The following is a 12,302-nucleotide window of genomic DNA, read 5'->3' on the forward strand; positions in this document are numbered from 1 at the left end:
TACTATTATATAGGAACATACAAATTAGGAGCCAGAGTAGGCCATTCAGCCCTTTGAGATGTTGTGCCATTTGATGAGATCATGTCTGATCAGATTGTGAGAATCACAGAATAATAGAATTGTTACAGTGGAGAAGGAGGCCATTCGGCCCATCGTGTCTGCACCGGCTCTCTGAATAAGCAATTCCCTCAGTTCCATTCCCCTGCCTTCTCCCCATAACCCTACACATTCTTCCTTTTCATATAACTGTCTAATTCCCTTTTGAATGCTTCAATTGAACCTGCCTCCACCACATTCTCATGCAGCACATTCCAGACCTTATCCACTCGCTGCATGAAAAAGTTTTTCCTCATGTCACTTTTGCTTCTGTTAACAAATACTTTAAATCTGTGCCCTCTCGTTCTCGATCCTTTCACGAGTGGGAACAGTTTCTCTCTATCTACTCTGTCCAGACCCCCCATCAATCACCTCTCAGCCTTCTCTTCTCCAAGGAAAACAGTCCTAACTTCTCCAATCTGTCTTCATAACTGAAGTTCTTCATCCCTGGAACCATTCTCGTGAATCTACTTCACTTTCCTGTCTGCCACCCATAACACTTGACTCCCTTGTCAATAAAGAATCTATTGGGGCGGCACAGTGGCGCAGTGGTTAGCACCGCAGCCTCACAGCTCCAGGGACCCGGGTTCGATTCCGGGTACTGCCTGTGTGGAGTTTGCAAGTTCTCCCTGTGTCTGCGTGGGTTTTCTCCGGGTGCTCCGGTTTCCTCCCACAAGCCAAAAGACTTGCAGGTTGATAGGTAAATTGGCCATTATAAATTGTCACTAGTATAGGTAGGTGGTAGGGAAATATAGGGACAGGTGGGGATGTTTGGTAGGAATATGGGATTAGTGTAGGATGAGTATAAATGGGTGGTTGATGTTCGGCACAGACTCGGTGGGCCGAAGGGCCTGTTTCAGTGCTGTATCTCTAATCTAATCTAAAATCCAACTTTGCCTTGTATGTATTCAATGACCCAGCCTCTACCACTCTCTGAGGAAGAGAATTCCATAGACTAATGATGCTCTGAGAGAAAGAAATTCCCCTCATCTCTGTCTTAAATGGAAGACCTCTAATTTTTAAATTGTGTCCCCTAGTTCTAGTCTCTCCCACAAGGGGAAACATCCTTTCAGCGTCCACCCAGTCAAGTCCCCTCAGGATTTTATATATTTCAATAAGATCACCTCTTGTTCTTCTAAACTCCAATGGGTTAAGGCAATGGGTTCAACCTTTCCTCATAAGATAAGCCCTTCATCCCAGGAATCAGTTGAGTGAACCTTCTCTGAACTGCTTCTAATACAATTATATCCTTTCTTAAGTAAGGAGACCAAAACAGTACTCCAGATGTGGCCTCACTAAGGTCCTGTACAGCTGTAACAAAACTTCACTACTTTTATATTCAATTCCGCTTGCAATAAACGACAACATTCCATTTGCCTTCCTAATCACTTGCTGTCCCAGCTTGCTAGCTTTTTGTGATTCATGTACCAGGACACCCTTATCTCTGGACTGTAGAGTTCTGCAATCTCTCTCCATTTAAATAATACTCTGCTTTTCTATTCTTCCTGCCAAAGTGGACAAGTTCACATTTTCCCACATTATACTCCATCTGCCAAATTTTTGCCCACTCAATTAACCTATCTATATCCCTCTGTAAACACTTTATCTTCTCTCGATAACTTACTTTCCTTCCCAACCTTTTGTCATCTTCAAATTTCACAGAATCACAGAATCGTTACAGTGCAGAAGAAGGCCATTCGGCCCATCGAGTCCGCACTGGCTCTCCGAAAGAGCAATTCCCTCAGTTCCATTCCCCTGCCTTCTCCCCAAAACCTTGCACATTCTTCCTGTTCCTATAACTGTCTAATTCCGTTTTGAATGTTTCAATTGAACCTGCTTCCACCACGTTCTCAGGCAGCACATTCCAGACCTTAACCACTCGCTGCATGAAAAAGTTTTTCTTCATGAATTCAGCTAACATACATTCGGTCCCTTCATCCCAAGTCATTGATATAGATTGTAAATAGTTGAGGCCCTAGCACTGATCTCCGTGGCACTCCACTTGTCACATCCTGCCAACCCAAAAAAGACCCATTTATCCCTACTCTCTGCTTCCTGTTAGCTAACCAGTCCTTTATCCATGCTAATATGTTACCCCCTACACCATCAACTCTCGTTTTGTATAGTAACCTTTGATGTAGCACCTTATCAGATGCCTGTTGGAAATCCAAGTACACTACATCTACAGGTTCCCCTTTATCCATGTTGCTTGTTACTTCCTCAAAGAACTCTAATAAATTAGTCAAGTACGATTTCCCTTTCACAAAACCATGTTGACTCTGTCTGATCCCATTATGATTTTCCAACAATCCTGCTATAACCTCCTTAATAATGGATTTTTAGCACTTGCCCTATGACATCTGTTAGGCTAACTGGCCTTTAGTTTCCTGCTTTCCGTTTCCCTCATTTCTTGAATAGAGGTGTTATATTTGTGGTTTTCCAATCTGCTTGGACCTTTCCAGAATCTAGGGAATTTTGGAAGATTACAACTAATGCATCCACTATCTCTGCAGCCACCTCTTTAAGACCCTAAGATGCAGACCATCTGGTCTTGGGGACTTGTCAGCCTTTAGCTCTAATAGTTTTCCCAGCACCTTTTCCCTGGTGATTGTGATTGTTTTAAGTTCTTCTCTCCCTCTTACCTCTTGTTTTTCAAATATCTTCGGGATGTAGTAGCAGGTTCCACATTCTCACCACTCTCTGGGTAAAGAAACTTCTCCTGAATTCTCTATTGGATTTATTAGTATATGTTTTATATCTTTGGTCCCTCATTTTGGTCTCCCCACAACATCTTCTCTACGACTACCCTATTGAACCTTTTGATAATCTTAAAGGTTTCTATCGGGTCACCCCTCAGCCTCTCTTTTCTAGAGAACAGAGCTCCAGTCTGTTCAGTGGACTGGGAAGTTTGCTTTAAGTTAACTGTTTCTTAGCAAATGTGATCTGTTTGTGAGCTCCAGTTCCTCAAATCAGTGATTCGGAAAAGAAATATCTGCATTTATACAGCACCTTACAGCAAGGAGGCCATTTGGCCGATCGTGCCTGTGCTGGCTCTTTGAAAGAGCTCTCTAATTAGTCCCAATCTCCTGCTCTTTCCCCATAGCCATGCCTGCAGATTTATTCTTTTCAAATATTTATCCAATTGCCTTTTGAAAGTTATTGTTGAATCTGCTTCTGTCACCATTTCAGGCAGCGCATTCCAGATCACAACATCTCACTGTGTAAATAAAATGTTTCCTCATGTTGTCTCTGGTTCTTTTGCCAATCACCTTAAATCAATGTCCTCTGGCTACTGACCCTCCTGCACTGGAAACATTTTCTCTCGATTTACTCAATCAAAACCCCTCATAATTTTAAACACCTCGATTAAATCTCCCCTTAGCCTTCTCTGCTCTAAGGAGAACAAACCCAGTTTCTCCACATAACTGAAAACCCTCATGCCTGGTACCATTCGAGTAAATCTCCCCTTTGATTCTATGACACCGATGTAAAATCATTAGAAAAAGAACCAGCGGGGAGGGGGGGAGCAGGAGAATTTGTTTTTTGCTGATTTTATGTCGATGGACCTGCCCGAGAGTGTGGTGCAGGCAGGTTCAATTTGAGGCATTCAGAAGGGAATTAGACAATTATATGAAAAGGAAGAATGTGAAGGGTTATGGGGAGAAGGCAGGGGAGTGGCCCCAGATGGAATGCTCATGAGGAGAGCTGGTGCAAACACGATGGGCCGAGTGGTCTCCTTCTGCACTGTAACAATTCTGTGATTCTGTGATGTTGCAAAAATTGCAGCCAGGTGTTAGCAATACAAGGCTGAGACTAACCCGGCAGAAACCTGCTGTTCCCATTCCTCAGCTACCTTTCGGGTTTGTACGTTTCCTTTGATTGTTTGCTGAAGGTTTTGTTTGAGTTGTGTCGTTTGGAATTATTATAACATAAAGGATGAATCCAAGCACTGCCAGAAACAGTATCATCAAACAAGAGGCAGCAACGACAGGGGCTGCATTAATGTGGTTTATTAAAGTGTCATCATAGTCACATAGGAAGAGGAGGAGGTCATTTAGTGCCTCCAGCCTGTTGCACCATTCACTTAGATCACGGTTAATCTGTATCTTAACTCCAGCTACTTGCCTTGGTTCCTTAACCCTTAGTAATTTTACCCAACAAAAATCTATCATTTTCGGTTTTGAAATTTTCAATTATCCCCAGCCTCAACAGGGAGAGGGAGTTCCAGATTGTCAATACTCTTTGTGTGAAGAAGTGCTTTCACACATCACCCCAAAGCAGCCTGGCCCTAATTTTAAGCTTATTCCCCCTGATCCAAAAGGTGCCAGCGCTGGGCCTGACTCCAAACAGGCATCGCTGCAGATTCCAACTGCAATGCCCTGATTCAGAACCAGTGCAAGGGTTCCCCACATTCATTTATGGTTTGCTTTAATTTTACTTTGTAATTTCAACCCCCTCATTCTCCAGCAAAGATCTGGCACAGACAGGGTGGGTCCTAAAGCTTCCTTCTGTGCTGCGGATTCCCCTTAGCTCTGGCTGACCTGACTGGGGTGTGGGGTGGGCGGTCAAAGAGCATGTGCATGAGTTGTTCTAAGGCATGGGGATGATCCTCCACTCTGTTTTTCCCTCCCAGTCTCCTGGCTGATTGACACTGCAACATCCACCTGAAACCTCCTGTGGCTTGGATGGGAACTGAGCACTGACACCCACGTCCAGCCCCAACATTAATACTTTACACTATGTCTGCACCGGCATCGAGTGTTCTTAATGTCACAAAAGCTGCAGAGAATTCTGGAAACTTCAGCTTTTCTAACAGAAAGAATATTTCTTACCTTGGAGCCTGTTCACTGGGCGTACAATAATGTACTTTATTAAAATAAAACTCAGTGTTCCTTTTCAATATCACCCTGGCCTCTGTCTCACCCCAGTACCACGAGCAGTAATACTTTCATACTGAAGATGATGGCTACCTTTTAGGATTTTCAGATAGCTTTCGATAAAGTTCCACATGAAAGACTCCTAACTGAATTAAAAGTCTTATGAATAAAGGGTAGAACAAAGGGCTTGTTAAGAACATGTCTAAAGCATGGACACAAAGAGGACCTTTTTTAGTATTTATTGGTGGGATTTTGACATCACTGGCTCGGCCAGCATTTATTGCCCATCCCTAGTTGCCCTTGAGAAGTTGGTGATGAGCCACCTTCTGCATACTGGAGTCACATGTAGGCCAGACCAGGTAAGGACGGCAGATTTCCTTCCCTAAAGGACATTAGTAAACCAGATGGATATTTAATGACAATCCGGCAGCTTCATGGTCACTTCTACTGAGACGAGCTTTTCACTTCCAGATGTCTTTTTAAATTTCGATTCTCACTGCCGTGTTGGGCTTTTTACTGATGTCTCTGAATTGTTAGTCCAGGCATCCGAGAGGCATAATGCTATATGGGTGTTGAGCTGTTGAGTAGAATATTGTGGGAGTCACTTTGACACCTGTTTCTATCTACCAAAGGCAAACAGAAACAAGCCAGGGAGTGAGGATGCAGGAGGGATTTATCACAAGGTTTAGACTGGTAATGTAACTGGACAGACAAATGGCAAACAGAATTCACCAGTGAAAAATGTATCATAATGCACTTTGGTCTAAAAATATGCATCATAAGTATATAAAAAAGGGACTTAAATGAGGATAGGGAGAATTGAAAAAGTGCTAGGGGTAACAGGAGAATCATCCCCTAGAAAAAGAAAGACTAGCATTTGTGTAATGCTTTTCTCCCAACCATAGGACATCCCAAAGCACTTTACAACCAACGATGTACTTTTGAAGTGTAGTCACTGTTGTAATGTAGGAAATGCGGCAGTCAATTTGCACAAAGCAACATCCCACAAACAGCAATGTGATAATGATCAGATAATCTGTTTTTGTGAAATATTGGAGGGTTAAAAAGTAGAACAAAAAGTAGAAAAATGGAGCACCTCCTCCCCCCTTGACTGAACTCGCCACTCACCAAACTCCAATCTCCATATTCAGCTTGCAGTCTGCACTCTGCAGTCTGCACCCAGACTCTGTATTTATACTTTTTTAATCTGAAACTGCAGCAAACAGATTTGACTGGTCAGCTATTTAACTAATCAGCTACTCTGCAGTAAAGCCTGTTAATCCCTGCCTAAGACTGTAAGAAACTTACTTTACTTTCTTAACCCTACTTTAACCAGAGGGTAAATCCCAGTTAAATGCTAACTGCAGACCAGACTCTTATCAAGATAACAACACTTAAAATCCCCACTCCCTCAGTACTGACCCTCTGACAGTGCAGAACTCACTCAGTACTGACCCTCTGACAGTGCAGCACTCCCTCAGTACTGACCCTCTGACAGTGCAGCACTCCTTCAGTACTGACCCGCTGACAGTGCAGCACTCCCTCAGTACTGACCATCCGACAGTGCAGCACTCCTTCAGTACTGACCTTCCGACAGTGCAGCACTCCTTCAGTACTGACCCTCCGACAGTGCAGCACTCCTTCAGTACTGACCCTCCGACAGTGCAGCACTCCTTCAGTACTGACCTTCCGACAGTGCAGCACTCCTTCAGTACTGACCCTCCGACAGTGCAGCACTACTTCAGTACTGCACTGGAAGTGTCAGCCTTGATTTTTGTACTCAAGTTCTGGAGTTAAATGAAACAATAACTTGATCTGCAGAAGAAGTAGTTTAAAGTCGTCCAAAAGCTGTTTCTCCCTCTGTTTCCTTAAACCCAGCTGATGACCACAAACAAAATCCTGCAGAAATTGTCATGTTGCTATGTAGGAGGATGCTGTTTCTCTAGCTCAGCAGGAGCCCTTCCTCTCCAGTTGTTGCGCTCGATCCTGTGGTTCCCCAAGCAGTAGATTATCTTGACCCTCCCCACCCACTCCCCCATCGCTTGGCATTCCTCATACACACGGATCACCAAGTCACTGTCCATTCTCCTGCACATCTGGTGCGGACAAATCTGGAGTTTGACTTCACAAACCACACATGTGGATCCAGTGTTCTGAAATTTTAAAAAAACTTATCAGAGAGTTGAAGTTTACTTCGAGGCTCCAGTACTTCAGCTACACGCCATTCACTGGCATGAATCCTTTAACCTTCAGTTACAATTCATCCAAAAACAGCCTCTGATGCCCTGCGTTAGGTAAATTATAAGCTTGAATTGGCTACTGGTAAATGCAATTTACTTCAATCTAGATTAGAGGACAGTGAACATCTAATGAAAACAAATTAAATGTGACATTCGATTGATACAGGAATATGGAAAATATAATTATCCGTGGGAAGAAAGAATGAAACAAACGAAAAGAGGGCTGTTGATTGAAAGGTGGCAATTTGAAAAATAAATTATTTTACTACTTCAGTGGAACAAACAGACAGATTTATCTTGTTAATTACACCAATTTCTGATACAGCACTAAACACAGTAAGTTTTTAACACATTACTACAGAGGGACCAACAAACAGAAAGTGCTGGAAATGCACAACACAATCTGTTAGCATCAAGTGGAGAAAAAGCCTGTTATTGGGTTCACTCACAGAGTGTTAACCCATTACTGGGGTTCACGCAGAGTGTTAACCCGTTACTGGAGATCACGGAGAGTGTTAACCCGTTACTGGGGTTCACGCAGAATATTAACCCGTTACTGGGGTTCATGCAGAGTGTTAACCCGTTACTGGGGTTCACGCAGAGTGTTAACCTGTTACTGGGGTTCACATACAGCGAGTGTTAACCCTTTACTGGGGTTCACGCAGAGTGTTAACCTGTTACTGGGGTTCACATTCAGAGAGTGTTAACCCGTTACTGGGGTTCACGCAGAGTGTTAACCCTTTACTGGGGTTCATGCAGAGTGTTAACCCTTTACTGGGGTTCATGCAGAGTGTTAACCTGTTACTAGGGTTCACATACAGAGAGTGTTAACCCTTTACTGGGGTTCACGCAGAGTGTTAACCTGTTACTGGGGTTCACATACAGAGAGTGTTAACCCGTTACTGGGGTTCACGCAGAGTGTTAACCTGTTACTGGGGTTCACATACAGCGAGTGTTAACCCTTTACTGGGGTTCACGCAGAGTGTTAACCTGTTACTGGGGTTCACATTCAGAGAGTGTTAACCCGTTACTGGGGTTCACGCAGAGTGTTAACCTGTTACTGGGGTTCACATACAGAGAGTGTTAACCTGTTACTGGGGTTCACATACAGAGAGTGTTAACCCGTTACTGGGGTTCACGCAGAGTGTTAACCTGTTACTGGGGTTCACATACAGAGAGTGTTAACCTGTTACTGGGGTTCACGCAGAGTGTTAACCTGTTACTGGGGTTCTCATACAGAGAGTGTTAACCTGTTACTGGGGTTCACATACAGCGAGTGTTAACCCTTTACTGGGGTTCACGCAGAGTGTTAACCTGTTACTGGGGTTCACATACAGAGAGTGTTAACTTGTTACTGGGGTTCACATACAGAGAGTGTTAACCTGTTACTGGGGTTCACGCAGAGTGTTAACCTGTTACTGGGGTTCACATACAGAGAGTGTTAACCTGTTACTGGGGTTCACATACAGAGAGTGTTAACCCTTTACTGGGGTTCACGCAGAGTGTTAACCTGTTACTGGGGTTCACATACAGAGAGTGTTAACCCCTCACTGGGGTTCACACACACAGTGTTAACCTGTTACTGGGGTTCACATACAGAGGCAGGAATTTTATGTTGTGCAGGAGGCCCCAGTCGGGGGAGAGCCCACCTCCACCAGGCCTGGGAGCCACGACAGGATTTTACGCCCCAAGGCCCTTAATTGGCTTCCTGGAATTGCCGCCACCAAGAGCTGCAGACCAATCAGCCGGCCAGCAGCTCTCAGTGCCAGGAGCCACTGCTGGGCCTGCACTCATCTTCAGCAGGAAGAGGGATGCCGGTCCCAGAAACAAGATAGTTTGTGGGGCCTTGCCGGGGACAATCGGCCTGGCCCCGGCGAGGCAAGGGGAGGGGGTGTTGATTGCAGGGACAGGGGGGAGATATTGTGTAGTGGGGCGTGGGGGCACAGGATACCCGATCAGGAGGGGCCCCCGCCCCCCTCCCCACAGCCCACAAGGATCCGCCAGGTTTTACTGAGTGGCCTCCTGGATATGTCCTCAGCTGCCCGCCAGTCGGTGGTAAAATGCCAGCGGCAGCAGGAGGAGGCCTTTGAGTGGCTGTGAATCGCTATGCCAACCCTCGTCAATTTGCAGCGGGGGTGGGAGGGAGTCGGGAACGGCCCCTCCCCCCCGTCTCCCACTCAATTTTATAACCACCCCACCACCAGCCTGCTCCTGTTGGGGGTGGGGGGGGGGGGGAATAAGATCGGAGTGGCAACAGCCCGCCACGGAGCCCGTTGCCTGGATTGCCGGGCCTGATCTTCCTGGCAATTGTGGGGGTTGAGGGGGGGAGGGGAAGGGGTGAACTCTGCACTTTGTGCAATTATGTGGGGGGAAGGGGTGAACTTGTGGGCAGAAGGAGTCAACTCTGCAATTTCAGTGTATTGTTGGGGGGGATGGGCCAAACATTTATCTGTCATGCAGTGGGGACGGGGCGGGGAGGGGCAACTCTGCATTCTCTGAGCAGGGCTGGCAGCTCTTTAAAAATGGCACCAGCGCCTGCGCATAGACAGCTGACACTGTTAACAGCATCACCGAGGCCAACCCTGCCATGTTCTTGCCCACTCACCCAACCTGTCTATATCACTTCGCATCCCCCTAACCACTTACTTTCCCACTAACTTTGTATCATCAGTAAACTTGGATACAGTGCACTCAGTCCCTTCATCTAAGTCCCAAATACTGATCCTTGCAGTACCCCGCTGGTTACAGCCTACCAACTTGTTCTCTTTGACTATAAGTGCCAGGAAAACCGTGGTCATGGGACAAGGTGTTGCATCTCCACCCCTGATCACATTAAATAACACCCCACTGGAAGTGGTTAGCAAATTCTCCTACCTTGGGTTCACAGTGACAGACAATCTGTCCCTTGATGCAGAGCTCAATACATGCATAGCGAAAGCAGCTCCACCATTGGCTGACTTGCGAAACGCGCATGGGATAACACCAAGCGGACCCTTAGGACCAAGCTGATGATTTTATAAGGCCTGTGTTCTCAGCACCTTGCTGTATGACTGTGAAACATGGGTGACTTACAGCTACCAGGAAAAGAAGCTCAATAATTTCCATCTTCACTGTCTGCAGTGCATTGTGGGTATATCCTGGCCGGAAAAAATCACAAATGTGGCAGTCCTCTCACAGACAGAGCTCCCAACTGTGTTAGCAGTAATCAAACAGAGGCAGCTTCAGTGGATCAGATACGTCCGCAGGATGGAAGACGGTTGCATACTCAAGGACCTTCAAGGACCAATGTCAAAAACAACAACTCGCAGCGTCACTTGGCAGCTTCACATGTGGCACTTGTGGCAGAACCTGCCTCTCAAGGATTGTCCTTCACAGCCATCAACAAAGGTGCACCAAGAGAAGACACCCCAGTTAAATGGATTGTTTGCTGCGTGTCTATCATCTGTTATAGATGGAAGGATACCAAACATCATCCATTAACGTATCCATAATCCATTCTGATATATTACCCACACTCCCCTCCACCCCCTCTTGTGTAATAACCTCTGTGTGCCACCTTATCGAATACTTTTTAAAAATCCAAATACACTTCATCCACTGGTTCCCCCTTAGTTACATCTTCAAAAAATTCTACAGATTTAACACCAATTTCTGTCACTCTCTCCCTCCCCACCCCGAGCCCCAATCCTCCCCAGTTTCCAGTTCCCAGTTTCTCGTCACCCAACTCTTGCACCCTGAATTTCCTGGTCTTTGTTCACTTGCTTCCAATGTGACCCTGCCACTCTTCCTTGCTCCATCTCTCTCTCTCTTTCTCTCTCTCTCTCTGGCCTCCTTTCAGACCATAAGTGGGCGCAGTTCTCTGTGGCAGCAGACAGGAAGCGTGCGCAAACTGGATTTAAAGTTGGGTGGAGTGGGCTCCCAAGTTTCTCGCACATTATTCTCACCAACTCAGCCACCTCTGTCCTCTCTTTCATGATGCTGACAGACTTGCTGAGTGTTTCCAGTAATTTCTGCTTTTATTCAAGTTTCTTGTTTTCAAATCCCTCCATGACCTTATCCCTCCCTATCTCTGTAACAATCCCCCTCTCCAGCCCCACAACCCGCCTCTGCACGCTAATTCTGGTCTCTTGCACATCCCTGATTTTGATCACTCCACCATCGGTCGCTGTGCCTTCAGCTACCTGGGCCCTGAAGTCTGGAATTCCCTCCCTAAACCTCTCTGCCTCACTACCTCACTTCCCTCCTTTAAGACACGCCTCGAAACCTACCTCATTGACCAAGCTTTTGGTCACCTGTCCGAATATTTCCTGTTGTGGCTCAGTGTCAAATTCTGCTTTATAATGCTCCTGTGAAGTCCTTGGGACATGTTGTTACTTTAATGGTGCGATATAAATCCCAGTTGTTGTTGTTATTGTTTTACAGATTTCCCTACAATCACCTTCTGTTACATCAGCCTTGGGAGTGACCCACTTTTGACAGCTGACCCAAATTAAATAGGTGCTCTTCCCATTCCAGAGAGGTGGGGGCATTCCGATACCAGAATGTATAAAAACACAAGAGTGGGGATTCTTCACCTTTGCACAAAGGCCTGTGAATTTATACTTAGATCATTCGACAGTAACAGCAGATCACAATGATTGTTTTTTAATTGGCAAAGTGCTATGTAGACAGGATAGCAAGAGGTAAAAGCTGAATCTTCAGTCCGATCTGGCACTGTACTGCTCGTGAATCTCAGTGTCAGCCCCTGTACTTACACAAGATGAAAGGGATAAGCCAGGTAATTAGCCACCAGTTAGACTCACATCAGGAGCTGAGAAATTGTAGAGTTTACAATAAGGAATAACACAAGTGAAAATGTAGGGAGACAATGGGCTAATCAAGGAAAGTCAGAATGGGTTGCTCAAGGGCAGGCCCTGCTTGGTTGATTTATTACAGTTTTTTTGGGAACAGCAAATGTAAGATTAAAGAGAATATAATGTCTTTGGACTTTCAAAAACCAGTTGTCACACAAAAGTCTTCAGTGTGAAGGGTAAAGTGGTGGTGTGGACGAAGAGATTTCTGAAGGATTGAAAGCAGCAAGCTGGGGTGA

General features: G+C 45.5%; 1 protein-coding gene across 1 annotated transcript in view; it reads left to right on the plus strand.

Annotated features, from left to right (window-relative positions):
* Nucleotides 1–12,302, plus strand: part of LOC137374244 (cell adhesion molecule 2-like) — a 912,392-nt gene that overhangs the window by 344,981 nt on the left and 555,109 nt on the right. The window lies entirely within an intron of this gene.

Source organism: Heterodontus francisci, chromosome 10 (genome assembly GCF_036365525.1).
Source record: "Heterodontus francisci isolate sHetFra1 chromosome 10, sHetFra1.hap1, whole genome shotgun sequence".
NCBI lineage: Eukaryota > Metazoa > Chordata > Chondrichthyes > Heterodontiformes > Heterodontidae > Heterodontus > Heterodontus francisci.